Source organism: Corvus kubaryi, unplaced genomic scaffold, assembly GCF_017639235.1.
Source record: "Corvus kubaryi isolate FWS band 111438036 unplaced genomic scaffold, C.kubaryi_AGA036_p1.0 74, whole genome shotgun sequence".
Lineage (NCBI taxonomy): Eukaryota > Metazoa > Chordata > Aves > Passeriformes > Corvidae > Corvus > Corvus kubaryi.
In genome coordinates this window covers 10,890,067-10,904,358 of record NW_024582061.1, presented here as the reverse complement: position 1 = coordinate 10,904,358, position 14,292 = coordinate 10,890,067, and the positions used below count along the sequence as shown (strand labels likewise).

At 39.8% G+C, this 14,292-nt stretch overlaps 1 protein-coding gene across 4 annotated transcripts in view; it reads right to left on the bottom strand.

The window, feature by feature from the left end:
- TBXAS1 (thromboxane A synthase 1) overlaps window positions 1–14,292 on the bottom strand; it is a 260,715-nt gene that overhangs the window by 101,144 nt on the left and 145,279 nt on the right. The window lies entirely within an intron of this gene.

Below are 14,292 nucleotides of genomic sequence, written 5' to 3'. Positions count from 1 at the left end.
TCTCTTGGGCTTGTAGAAGTCCTGGACCAACCCAGTAACTCCTTTCTCAGACTGCTCTGGTTCTGATGTTCCTGGTGTTCTCCTGAGATCGCTTTCACTGAAGCCTGGCTTCTTCCCGCTCTAAGGTGACTAGCAAGAGGACTTGTCAACACTCCCTCTCCGTGTGACATGAGTGCCAACGCACCGCATGCCGGTGTTGGTGGGGGACACAATTTCTGGTGACAGCTGGTATGTCAAATTGTTACATGCATTTTAAAAGTCTTCAGAAAATATGTTGATTAGAAAGCAAGTCCCAGTCCTTACTCTGTTGATAAGGAACACTCTCACTAAGAAGTTGCGGCCTGTGACTCTTACAGCTGCAGCAGTTGGTCAAATATAGTAGCTTAAAGCACTGCCCCATGAAGTTCAGTACCAAAATGACTACTGTGAATTTACTAAATTTTAACCTCCCCCGCCATCTAAGAAATTCCTGTCCAGAGAACAGTGCTATTCACCAAGGAGTAAAAGGATATAAAAGACAAAAGAGAAAGCGAGTCAGAAAACAACACACTTCTGCCTGGGAGAAGCATCAGGAGACATCCAGCCCCACAGTAGAAAATATTACATCTTATATTATATCAGAAGATGTTTCCTAATTGTTCCTGAAGACCTCCAATAACAGAGATTCAATAACCTCCCCACTCAAACTCTTTCAGTGCTGTACTACTTTTACCATGGTAGCCCAATCTCTCTCTCTTGCCGGAACTTTAGTCTTTATGCTGTCGCAGGCATAGAAACCAGGTTATTCTCCCCATCTTTGCAGCAATCCATACACACAGAAGGCTATAATAACCACTAAGCATATTTCAGCCATCTACCCCACATAACACCAATTCACTCAATACATACTTATCAGTTATATTATCTAGGACTGTTCAGGGTTGATACTGTTCCTCTGCATAGTCTTGCTGATTTACTTCTTTCTCAAGGTAACAGTCCCTGTGACCTGACATGGTACTCCAGGCAAGGATGGATGTTTTTTCTCCAGACATTCTGCAGTTCTCTATTTACCCTGGAATATTACATACCACAGCATGACACTGTACTCATGTACTGGTTTGTGGTTCCCTGCAACTTTCAGACTTCTGTCCGAATGATCACTCTCTAGGAAGTTATTCCCAGCCTTTATCATTAAAGCTGGTTACTCCCAAGAGTCACATTAGAACATGTCCTTTTGAACTATGACCATTCCCTTTATGACAATTTGTTCAATTGATCAAGCCCACCTTGAATTTTAGCCCTTTTTTCCATAGCATCTTTCATCCTTACCAGCTTTCTACATGAAATGTTAGAGCACTCCATACCCTCATCTAAATCATTAACAAAAGTACAGAATACTTCCTGCAAAGAAGGCACACTGGGCTTCTCCCTTCCCTTCCAACAATGGACTGTTCCAAAATACATTTCAGGCATTGTACAGCAATGTCCTCCAGAAAAACCACACTAAGATTAGTGGGTGTGGGCAGAAGGTGTACACTTCTCCAGTTACCAGGAGGTACTAATGTACATGAAAAAATCAATTCTTACGACCTATTACACACCTGGATACTTTAATTTCATTTTGTGCCTCAATACTTCTGATTTTATTGCCACTACATGCTATTTTTTTATCCTTTTTCTTGGAAATCTGACCTACTTTCCACTCTGTAAAAAAACAATTTCTCCTCAGGAGCCATGAAGAGCTGGCAATTTAGCTATGCTGGTCTTCCACTGCACTTCCTTAACTTTCCTCCTTACTGGAAGAGTTTGCACTTAATATCGTTTCTTTAAGGAGCTGCCAGCTCTCCTTAACACCTTTTTCCTTTACACTTGCCAAATTCTTACTACACTGCATAAGCTTGTAAAATGCAGAAGCCTATTTTATATTGCAAACAGGCTAATGGGATAGTTTTACATTCTCAGCAACACCATCCAGTGTAGTAAACTAATGTCACTGGGCTGACTCTACCGACCAGTTTTGTGCAAAGATGAGCAGCTTTCAGGTAGAAAAGTACATATTAAGCTGAAAGAAGAGACTGACTTAGGTACTGTCATCAGATGACTACTGTAAAACAAAATAAGGGCACTTTTTTAATGTGTATATATAGGCTATTCTATTTTGTACAATAACAAGGCAAACCTTGGACAGGCTGTCAAAATTGAAACATCTTGGACTGTTTTCTCTGAATAGCCTCTTTAAATAAATGATCTGTTTCCTAACTTGTCAGTAGGTATCTTTCCTGAGGATCAGAAGTGCAGCTAGAAAGACCATCACTCGGTGGAGCGCTCCATCATTTGTTACAAATATTCAAAGGCACAGGAGAATCAGAAGAAAGAGGCTCCAGACAATTGGAAATGAGCGTCATCCTGTCAGAAAGTACTGTATGCTACCCTCTGCTTCACAGTTTTTACGTGCTGCTAGAGCAGCCATTTACACTAAATCTTGACTCAGCTGGTCACTAAATGAGTCTTCCTTATGTTTTCGGTCTTCATTTCAAACCCTGAGGTCCAGATTGGAGTGCTCCTGAGCACTCAACAAAATCAACAACAGGGAACATCCTTGATCCTGGCAAATGCATTAGTCCAAGAAATCAGGTCACTGAATGCAGCCCCCAAATTAGCAAACACTCTCAGACCCGTGTATCAACCACCAGCCTTCACTTCTGCTTTATAAAGTGGAGATATCACATCACCGCCTCAGAAATGCTAACGATACATTAACATTTCTGAGGCACTCAGCAACTACAGTGAAAGAGCAGAATAACAATTCCCACAAGGAAATGACCAATTTTGTCTTCCAAGCAAGGTTTAAATAGCATACAGAGAAAAAAAAAAAAGAAAAACAGAAAAAATTACAGGGCAACACTCAGAGAAGTATTTTGCATCCAGTCCTAAATTGAAGGCTGCCCAAACTGTGCACTCTATAAGACAAATCTCCTTTGCAAGACAAAGCTCCACTCAGATAATAACAGATGTGATATAAATCTCACTGCATTTGTCTTGAAAGCAAATTCCCTTCCTAAAACCAAACATTTGCCCTAAAAAGTGCTCCTAATTGCATAAAGACTGTATACAGCACATTCACAGAGAGAGACCCAGTTACTGAACAAAGAGCCTGGTAACTATAATATTATAACTATGACATTAACTATAGCATTGCCTTTTTAGCACTCTATGTCAGTAATGCTCCCTTAACATATTTCTGGTGTGCACAGTATTATATATATATAAATGCTGCAAGGAAGGAAAAACAACTTTGGCCATAAATTATTTTACTCTGTACCTTTAAAACTGGGCATGCAAAAATATGTTTGTGTTTATTGGAATACCATCAGCATGACTGACAGTGTATAGTGGATTTCATTTATCAGGTTTTCCTTATCGTTTCTGCAAACACTTTCCTCCTAATTGCATAAGCTGTATTAGAGGTTCATATAGCAGGAATGAAAATGGATTTGGTATGAGAATGAGACTGAAGTATCTCAGTGAAAGATGAAGTGTCACCTCTTTCCAAATGGATGAAGTACTAGATGTATCTAAAAAATCTTGAGCTTATAAAAATCACAAAGAAGATTACCGTGGGAGGCAGCCATAATATTTTCAGGGGTGGAATTTCGGCTTTTGGGAAGCAAAGGAGGTTGCTTTTAAGTCACATGCAATCAGGATCATGTTCCAACTAGCATTATCTAAATACTGAACAACTGCTCTGCGCTTCTTTCTCCTGTGTAATCAACCATTTCTGGTACAGCAATGCTGCATGAAAACCAATGCAGCATAGTTATCTCTTGCAGTCTACCTGCAAGTGCTGCTGAGTTCCCACAATCATAGACCTGCCATCGACCACAACAAGGAAAATTTCAGGGATTTACTTGTAAACAAATCCTTTAAAATATCACTGCTTTTAAAAGAGAAAACAAAATAATATTTGCAGATGAGTGGCATCTCTGCAATTGATGCAGGAATTCCCTCCCCCATAAGGTGTTCCTCAGGATGACCCTTCAGACCCAGTTATTGGCTTGTTTGTCCCTTAGTCAATTTGACTTCCTCAGTATTACTAAATAATTCAGGCAAGTGAATCTTCTCTGACTCTGAGGCCAAGTAGAATTCAGAGGCCTCCTGTCCCGGAAGTTAAATCCCTTTCCCAAAAAGAATGGACATATCCAAACTGCTTCTGGTCATGCTACATGTTCTGCTCCTGAACTGTGCCCAGACCATGCCTAGGGGACAACTAATCAATACACAACAAAACCATGCCAAGAAGCATGTCAATATGGACATCTGTAGGACCTATTCATGCACTAATATCCTGTCCCTGTTTTATCTTGGAGAAAAACTGTAGCCTTCCGTGATTCAGTATTTATGTATTTCAATATTTGTTCCTTTCCCAAGTTTGTCACTAGCAGTCTAGACAACCTCTGGCAGCCACCAATGACTGCCTAGAGCAGAAAGAAGGGTAACAGCACCATGATGTTCCCTTAGACACCTCTTCTTACCTCTTTGGTAGAAAAATGAGGGATAAAGGTTTGCGGCCATCAGAAGGCAGTTAATGCAGCCATGCACTCTTTCAGTATCCTGAATAGACGAATCTTCAAAAAACCTAAAGGGTACCTTTAAAGACCTTTAAAAACCATTCACCTCCACAGAACCAGCTGCTTATCTTCTCCATGTGCTTTGACGACAGGGTGAGAAATGAAACTCCAGAAAATGGGATCTCAGACACTTTTTTATCTTAGACTTAATCATACCCCACTCCCAACAAAACCAATCAAAAACAATTTACTTCTGCAGGAGTCAAACCTCAGCACTCAGTCTGCTGAGATTCAAACAAGGAACTAAGCTCTAGAGCACCAAAAATCCCAAATCCAAACAGTAACTCCAACACTAATTCTGGCATTAGTCATCCCTAGCAAACACCATTTGCCTTCATGTAAGCTTTCTTCTAGTCCTGCAGCCATTGCAGGATCCAGCTTTAACTGGAATCCCATGCTGACACTCCCCTGAACTTCAGCCCTAATCTCAACCCTATGACCCACACTAATGAGAACCATTTGCTCCTCTCTCCTTCAGCCTGTCTTTGGTATCCATGGGGGCTTCAGTATCCAGAGTTAAGTCGAACTCCGGGTTCCTCCCACCCCCATCCTTTTCCTTCTTTAGGGAAATTTTTGGGGTATATTCCCAATGTGAGGGGTCATTGTTCTCCCAGTCTTCATGACTGGGAGAATGTGCAGTTATCTGTGTGAGCTTTAGTGGGGGATGGCTTTCTCCCCAAGGCAAGTTCCAGAAGCAATGAGCAGGCAAAAGTGCTCGCACATCACTGGGTTAACTTCTTCATATTTTTATTTTCAAAAAGGGTTGCTGTCCTTCTCTCACTAAAAATGCACTTGTGATTAGGCATTGTCATCCTGTTTAAGAAATTGCATTTTTAAATTGAATTTAATTAAATAAAAAGCAATGAAAAACGAGACAGAAAGTGTGTAGCATGAAGACAAGACACTATCCCCATACCTCATACAATAGTTATTAATAAAATCTCTTAAGATTACTCATTCAACTCCCCTTGACTGACAGGTCATCACCTCCAGTTCAGCCAGCAGGTGGAACCAGTAAACCCATGAACTGCCCATATGGTATTTCATCCAGTCAGTGGCAGTGGCATGACACTTAACAGATCAACATAACACTTGCTATTAAAAAAAGAAACAGAAAAAAAATCCCTGAGATATCTCCAGGAATACATCTTACCAAGCTTGCAGTAAGTAGATCATGAAAGTGGGAAGGCAGGAGATGCCTCCATATATTAGATTTTAAAATTCCCTGTTGGGTAAACTGATATTATTCCTTCCAACCTCCTTGGTGTTTTAAGTCATGCTCAGATCTCCCTGTATTCATGACATTCAACGACATATTGTGTAGTGGCTTTTGATTGAACCAGGAAGGCACTGCGTTGCATGTTTTTAAAACCCAAAATAGAGTTCATTTATGTCATGTACTCTGGAGTTCATTGGTGTTTCCATCTGGAAGGCCCTTGCATACACAGATGTTATAGCCGCATCTCTTCAAAGCATGTAAAATTTTTCTCTTCACAAATCATCATCTCACAATGGAGCAAGACCCAACTCCTCACCCCAGGACCAAAGCCTTTGCAGGGGGCAAAGGGCTGGCATTGCCCACTGAGGGCTGTGTCCCAGTGTGGGAGACCACTCGGCCACTCTCACTCCTCTGCTGTGCCTGCAAGGGGCCTCCCATCCATATAACACCCGAGGCAATCACTACATACAAGAGATGTCTCTCCCAAAGCAGGCCTGCTCCTCATCTGCCTTTCCAAAACTCCATTTCCAAATTCTCAGATGCCATACATCCCACACTGCTGCTCCCAGGTAGCTGAAATCAGTCTTTCCTTGCCCATTAAAACTACGGGGACAGACACTACTTCACAAACACATTACTCAAAACCCTCCCAGATCACCAACCCTGCTAATACTCTATTACACTTTTGTCCCCTCTTTTCTCTTTGTTTAAAACAAGTTTGATTTTAGTATGTATGATACAGAAGGTGATCTTATGGCTCCAGAGGGGAGAAAAAAAAAAAAAATCACCAAACGAACTCCAAAAACCTCATGTTGCTTTGCAATTTCATAAAAGCGTCTAGTAAAAGTTTTTAGCTTAATTTGAAAGCAACATGCCTGCAGAGGAGAAAATGTCCATGGATTATCTATTTCATTAAGCTTTTAGGTTCTCCTTGGTCATTAAGGCACTTCAAGAGAGTGTGACAAGGTAGAATTGGTTTCTGTGATCACAGCAATTGTCTTTCATTCTACTCTATAGATCAGACTATACAAAAAGGCATCTCCAAGCAGGTTCTTTTGTCATCAAGTCAGGATCTTCAGCAACTGACTAATAACTACCATTCCTAATTACTCACTGGAAAAATGGCACAGCCAAAACCAGTTTACAAGCAAATACTGGCTTTTTTTTTCCCCTCTGTGGCAAACAGCCTGGAAACATCTGTTCTTGTCTCTGCAAACATTCTCTTAAGTCATGGTTTTGCCAATAGAAACCAAAGCGAGTCATTGCAATGAGGTAAATATAACCATTCATAAATGCTAAAATAAACACATATGGCCTCCTGCAGTCTGACCCAAACTGATGCAAGTCACACGTTCCATTTGTTGGAGTAAACAACACCAAAATTAAGTCCATGCCTTCATGAGTTTGCATATGGTGGTCAGTTTGCATATTTGGGGTCAAAACAATCAAACCAAAGAAAAAAGTACTTGCTCTTATTTAATTAGGAATGTTGGTATTATAAACAAACCCAGGTTGTACTAGAGAAGCCATACTCTATACACAGTTCCTGCTGTGCTGAGAAGCAGTTTTTAAACATGTTTAAATCCACTTTCCAGCTGACATAACTGGCCTTTTTAATATTGGATAAAGTTATAAGACTATTAAAAGCCTCTCTGTTTATACACACTTCTCCTTGAGGAAAGGTTGAGGACCAGAAAGTTCCTTTTACAGGTTTGTAAGGAGTATTTGGAAGAAAGCAGTCCCCAAGATCTTTTGATACACATATATTGCCATGCTTTCAGTCATTGGCATACGTAGGAAAGACAGGCAATGCCCGTAAGAACTTTGGCTAGACCTTTTTATTTACACAGGACCACCATATTCCATACTCTGCTCACCCAGGGACATACCTGCAGCAACCTTGAAGCTTCTGAAGAATACCAAGAGAGATTGTAAGTACTACCCAGCCTCCCACTGCTTGTCCTCCCGGCTGCTGACCCAAATACCTTGGGTATGCAGTTAGATACCTCAGAAAAAGAGTTCACCAAAATGAGCACAGAGCTGTCAAAGCTGCCATGACAGGAACGTAGGAAGAGTCCTACACTTCCTTAAGGTCTCACTACCTTTCTTCACATGAATGTAATAACAAAATGTATTCCAGAAGAGAGGTCACCCCCTTTGTTACAACTGCAAAGTGAAAGAAGTCATGGAATTAACTCGCTTTCAAACAGTCACTGACGGAACAAAACTCACAATGGAGGAAAAAAGTTGTAACTCCTTCCTGTGGATAAGGATAGGAAGAAAAGTAAGTAAATAAGAATTATTACAGCAGGAGTACAGGTTAGAGGGAGGGAGGGATAGTCTGAGACCTATCAGGCTGCAGAGATTCACTAACTTCTCTATCATGAATGCCATAAACCACACAGAATGTGGTGTCCATTCAACAAATAAGGTTGCAAGTGCATCTTCTCAAAGAATCACCTGTAAGTTTCTAGGTAGGGCACTTCACAAAGAGATGAGAGGAGTGCCTTGGAATGACTTCCAGCAGGTAAATATGTGAAAGCCTTTCTCTTGCGCTCTGGGCAGCTCTCCTTGTCATGGGGGACTGTACTGAAGCAGCCTGGCTCCACCACCTTGTTTTACAAAGAACCACGTTTATTGCTGCTACATTTTCTAAAGTGCCTGAACTGCCAAACAGCTTCAAAGGTACCTGTGAGGGCCATCTCCTCTTGAAACATCATATTCATAGATCTCCTACCTTGGACAAGATTCAAAGCTGCTAAGCTTCCGTTTGGTGATTTCAGCTGCTGAAATCAGCAGCTCCAAGGGATTCAAGGCACTTTCAGAACATTAGCTATGTCTGAGGAAGAGTTTTAAATCTGTATTGTCAAATTAAGCACCTCAAATAGGGGTTAAATGCCTAGGACCTTCTGTTCACTAGCAGAGGTAAGCTAGCCAGGTGAAGGGGAGGCTTACCAATGGCTTAGTTTAAAAATATCACTTGAATGCAAAATTTTTATTCTGAGAAGAGTATATATAAGAAATGTCACTTCTTCATGTATTTCATATTTTATTGACAATTTCAGTTTGACCTCTTCCACTCCGATGCTGCAATACAGAAATAAAATTATATACAGGCCTGTCTAGCTAAAAATCTCAAAGCACTGAGAAACACTGAAAATAAACAAGAGGCTAAGTAGCAAACTATGACCAAAAAGTGAAAGACATTTCAAAGGGTTTCTATCAGTCTTCCAAGTTCCCATGTAGCACCTCAAACTTGTTGCCTAATACCCCATTTCCCACGTGACAACATCTTAATATTCAAAATAAACTTCAAATTGTCATTTATCTAATTTGAAACAGAATATTTGGCATTTATACTACAAACTGATGATCTCCAATATGTGCAAAACAACCCAAGGAAAAAGTATTTCACCTTTTCCCCGCAATGCCAAGAAGAAAATTTCAAAACAATGTCAAATGAAGCCGATAAAAGTTTTCTTGTGAAGCCTCCTAAAGGTTTAAAAAAACAAAAAAATGGGTTCAAGATGGTATTTAATTCAAACTACTGGAAGAAAAGGGCTATTAAAAATTAAAAACATGAATACAGCTTTCAGCTTAGGAAGTTGACAATGGGCAGTCAGACGTTAGAGGGATATTCTATAGGAAATACTGCTCTGCTCTTGTTCTGCTCTTTATCTAAGCATATGCTGCTAGTCCAAGTCAGAACGTTGCCTGGCTAAATAATTTACTTTTTATGTTACTTTTCCTTTGAAAAGTCATTCAGAAAGAAAACTCCAGGTCAGCTTTAATGGCAGAATGACAAGCTGTCAACAAATCACATTTGCAGTATCTGCTCAGCAGAAGAATTTGAATTCCCTGCCTGCTACTTCACAATTCTTGCTAATTACATTAAGTGGATATTTACACATCAGGGAAAAAAAAAACGAATTTCATATATTAAGATTTCCACATCTATCTGTCAAAACATTAGTGCATTTTCCTGATAGCAGTAGCTGCTTTTTTTCCTCACTTATTTGTCCCTCAAGAGGAGCTAGGCTATAAAACTTTCTCAGGAGTTTGCACAGCACATTTTCAGCATTTTATCTTCCAAGATTTCATATTTGTGGTTATTGCTTGGTTTCAATCAAATAAATAAAACAATCCTAATTTATGAAAGCATGTTTTGACATGCTTATATGAAATAATGTGTGTTCATTTGCCTCTTACAAATTAATTTGAGCATATCTAGAATTAAATGTTTGTCATAAGATAATTTCAACAGTAATAAAGTCCTACTGCGCACAGATAACATTACAGGACTTATCATGAGTTCCCTGGAGCTCACAATTTCTGTAAAACAGCCTTACTTCACAAACAACCTGTAAGCAGACTGTTGCTCACATCACTCTTATTTGATTTCTTCAAGGAGAAAGGTTGGAACACTCTTCTGAGTCTCAGCAAGTACCTCATTCAAATAAATTAACAGTATCAGCTACTTTTGCATTCTAAAACATTTAGACTTATAATAGGAAGTAGTGTGGATTATGAAACATAAAGCACACCACCATAACTTGTTATCTTAAGAGTTCTAGGATAAGATAAAATGTTACAAACAACAAAACCCCCACAAACTGTAGTCCACACCACAGAGCTCACAGATCTCGTTCTGGTCAAACAGGCTTCCTTCAGGTGATGCAGCATTTGGGGGGCCTGTTTCACTACTCTTGCTTCAGTTTTAGTGCACTGTTACCGTAATGTGAAATCAGAGGGATGGATCAGAGCCCGAATTCTGCCCACTCATAGTGCCCAAAAAGCCAGCACCAGCATTTCAGGCACAGACAAGCTGGAAGCTGAGCAAACATGCACAAGGACAGAGCGAGATTCGGGATCTAGATTCCCTTTTATCGAGTGCCCGGGGAAGGAGTGTGTGCCAGCCATGAGAATGAGACACCTGCAACCTTTCACTGAGGATTAACCCCCAGACAGCCAGGCACACACAGAAAGGCAATGGGCAACCTGACTGGAGGCTGCCATAGCTCTGCCTGCTGGGATTTCCTAAATCAAGAAGGAAAGAAGCTTCACTCTCTGGGAGGACCACACACCAGTGAAATTGCCAGGCTGTACCCATACTCAGCACACACATCACACTTGACTGCGTGCACCCAGTATGTTATTTTTACTTGCAAGTTATTGCTATATGCACTTCCAAGCCCCCACTTCCAAGCTTTATTGGTGGGTGGGAGTTGTAGTTGGTGGGTGGGAGTTGTAGTTCCCAACCATCAGTGTTGGCCAGCACAGCACACACTCCGACATCACAAGAACTCATTTTGCATCTGTACGGCTGCTTCTCTTACACCTGAGGTTCACACTGAACACCCCCAGCACCCAGCAGCATGAAAAAGAAAAGGGATCTTGAAACTGAAAAAAATAACCCCTTGTGACATGTCTAAAACCCTGCTGATTTTTTTACTTAGAAAAAATCTTAACCCTAGGACAAACCTAAGTTCTTACAACCAAGAGTGACTGTCACTGCCAATATAATATAAATGCTACCACAAGTGCAAATGGAAGAGTTGAAAAAAAGTGGAAAAATGAGAGTTACCCCACTTGACCACAAGGAGGGTAAACCAAGGCAGTGCCATCCAGCAGCCAGGGCATTTAAAGAACATCTAAAATGACACCGTGAAACACCAGCTAGGGAGGGTACATTCCTTTTAAAAATTAAAATCAAACATTAAACAAAAATAAAACCAGAGCCGGTTAGAGAAACTTAAATAAAGCCATGAGATTTGCAAGAAACTGGAAATACTGCAAAATCAATTTCTTTCTCTAGGCTTTCTGGAAGAAAAGGAGGAGAAAAGTTCCAAGAAACTACCTTTTTATAGATGTTTTTGGAACAAAATAACTTTACCTTGTAAATTGAAACCACTTTTTGTTTACATTCAAAGCTGTAACTGAAACAAATTATTTTAATCAACTCTTTATTTTTATTTTGGCTTTCAACTCTTCAAAATCAGATATGACAGGAAAATTCTGTCTTCCACACATTTCCTAATCAAATCTCAGAAATCACTAAGGTAAGGCTGTCTTGTTTTTTTATTATTCTTACTGCTGACAATGCAGTATATCATCAATTCCTACTGCAGTCAATTACAATTATATTAGGAAGATACTAGAGAGCAAAATAAAACATTAAGAGGTTCGAAAATCTTAGGCTCAGTGCAGTCTTCATATCCTAAAGCATATGCAGAAATGGGTCCAAATGGGTCCAATTCTTTAGTTATGTTATCAATATACCATTTTTTCCCCACAGGATCTTGATGTGATTTCTCAAATTTAAGATTTCTAGAGAAAATAATACCCTGAAACTTTTAACACTGCACATAAAAAAACCAAAAACCTTTCATGTAAAATGAATCAGTCACAAATGCAGGGCTCTCCTCCTTCAGACATAACGCTCACATGATGACTTGTAGAAATTCTTAGTCATCTGTAGAGTTCTGTCAGCAGAGAGCGATAGTAGTAAGTCAGTCTCCTTTAATAATTTTCTGTTGAGTCTGTGTTTACTGAGATTCTTTAGGGGCTTATAAACTTAAGCAGTTTGGTCAGATTTTCAAAGTGGTTTTTATATCCAGCCCTTAACACCAGAGGGAACAAAGCCAAAGCAATAGACTCTGGGTTTATTTTCCTCACAATCAATAAATAACCCAAACTTTTCCCTAGGCATCATCTCCAAAATAGCAAGACCATTTTGACTGAAAAATTGTAAATGGAAAATACTAATTGAAGCAGTTAAACTATGGTAATCTACTGAAAAGAAAACATTGTAATGGGAGACATTGGGCAACTTTAATTATAGATCTCACCATTGCCTCTGTGACAGTACAGCTTCTTTGGAACTGATGAAATACCAATATAGTCCCGGGGACATTAAAACTTGACTGAAGGTCAATGACTGGTTAAACTGGAATGTTTCTGAGCCATTGTTAAATTATTCAGAATTATTTTAGGAAAGCTGCATGAAAAGTGCAGGAGTGCAATTTTAGCTTCATCTAAATGCACATACTGAGACTGGAAAAGGAAATGGGGAAACTGTCATTTGTGATTGCCTTGAAAAGGGAAAAAAGTAACATCTTATGTACCTTCAACTTACAGCGAATCTAGCAGAGGAGAAGAGTGCAAAATAGTTCTTGTTTTTACTACTTATTTCCCCAAACCCTTTACTGCAAGAGCAAGCATGGAAGGAAAAGAAGAGGAATGGAATGTTATTTCAGTAAAGAATGTCATTATTTTTGTTTCTGTTGCTTAACACCAGTGGGAGGAGGTTGGCAAGAGTAAATAATTAACAATGATCAACAATCCCTTACTTTTGCTGCAGGACACCTGTTTCCTGATCTCTGTATATATGTTGCTGAATATGTGTCTGTGACGCTAAATGGAGTCTCCTCGAGCCATCACTTCAGAAACAGATGAATGAACATGAAAATGTGCAGTGCCCAGGTGTGCTCAAAGTAAGGAGGACTCATTATGCTGGAGAGCTGTGAGTGAGCCATGCAGTGTAAAAACTTGAATTTTACACCCCTCATCTTCTTCCCTTTCCCTTCTAAGTGTGGTGAATTAAATGCTGACAATACATGAGCAGCACCGGCAAGTGTCCTGAGACTTTCCTTGGTCATGGTCAGGAGCCGTGCTTCCAATAACACATGGCAGCGCCTTCCCTTCCCCAAAGCTCGGATCAGCCAGCTATTTGCTATCAATTATTCACAACAAATGGTGCCAAGATATGTGGTTACTATATAAAGAATTCTCACTAGAGAGTAAAATAATACCTGCCGAGTCATTCTTCACTTTTGATCCTCCAGATTTATAGCTGTAACACGCTGTCAGTGGGGAGGAGGGCACAGTCTCTGAATATCTTTTCCTGTGGAGGTTTCATTCTTGCAGAATGAATGTTTCATAGTGTAGATTACAAGCAAAAAAAAACAAAAAAGGGTGGCAAAATTTTTCACTTGGCACAGATGTACCAGAGGTGATTGCTAGGTAGAAGAGAAATTTCCAGGCTCTGGTCAGAGGACCACTGCAAACCAGCTGCATCAATAGAAGATGCTACAAAACCCATCAGCTGTTCACCACTCCCCATCTATTGGGGATAACCACCATTGAAATGGAGATGGTGGAGAGCTCCTGTGAGCACTCATCTGCCTCAGTGCTATGTCAGTCTGCATAGTTTTGAAAAAGTCCACACTGACACGTAAACCAAGATGGTTGTTAGCATTGTGCTAGATAAGAACACTATCATTATACCATGAAAAAAAAAGAGAAGAAAAAAAAGGACCTTTCATACTTTTAAGCTCAAATATAAATATAAAGGCAGGCAAATTCAAATTGATTAAGCTATCTGAATGAATGTCTAAAGAGAGAATTATTCCCACTATTTGGAAGATATAATGCTACCTTTAAAATACTTGAAATGAAGAGCAAAAT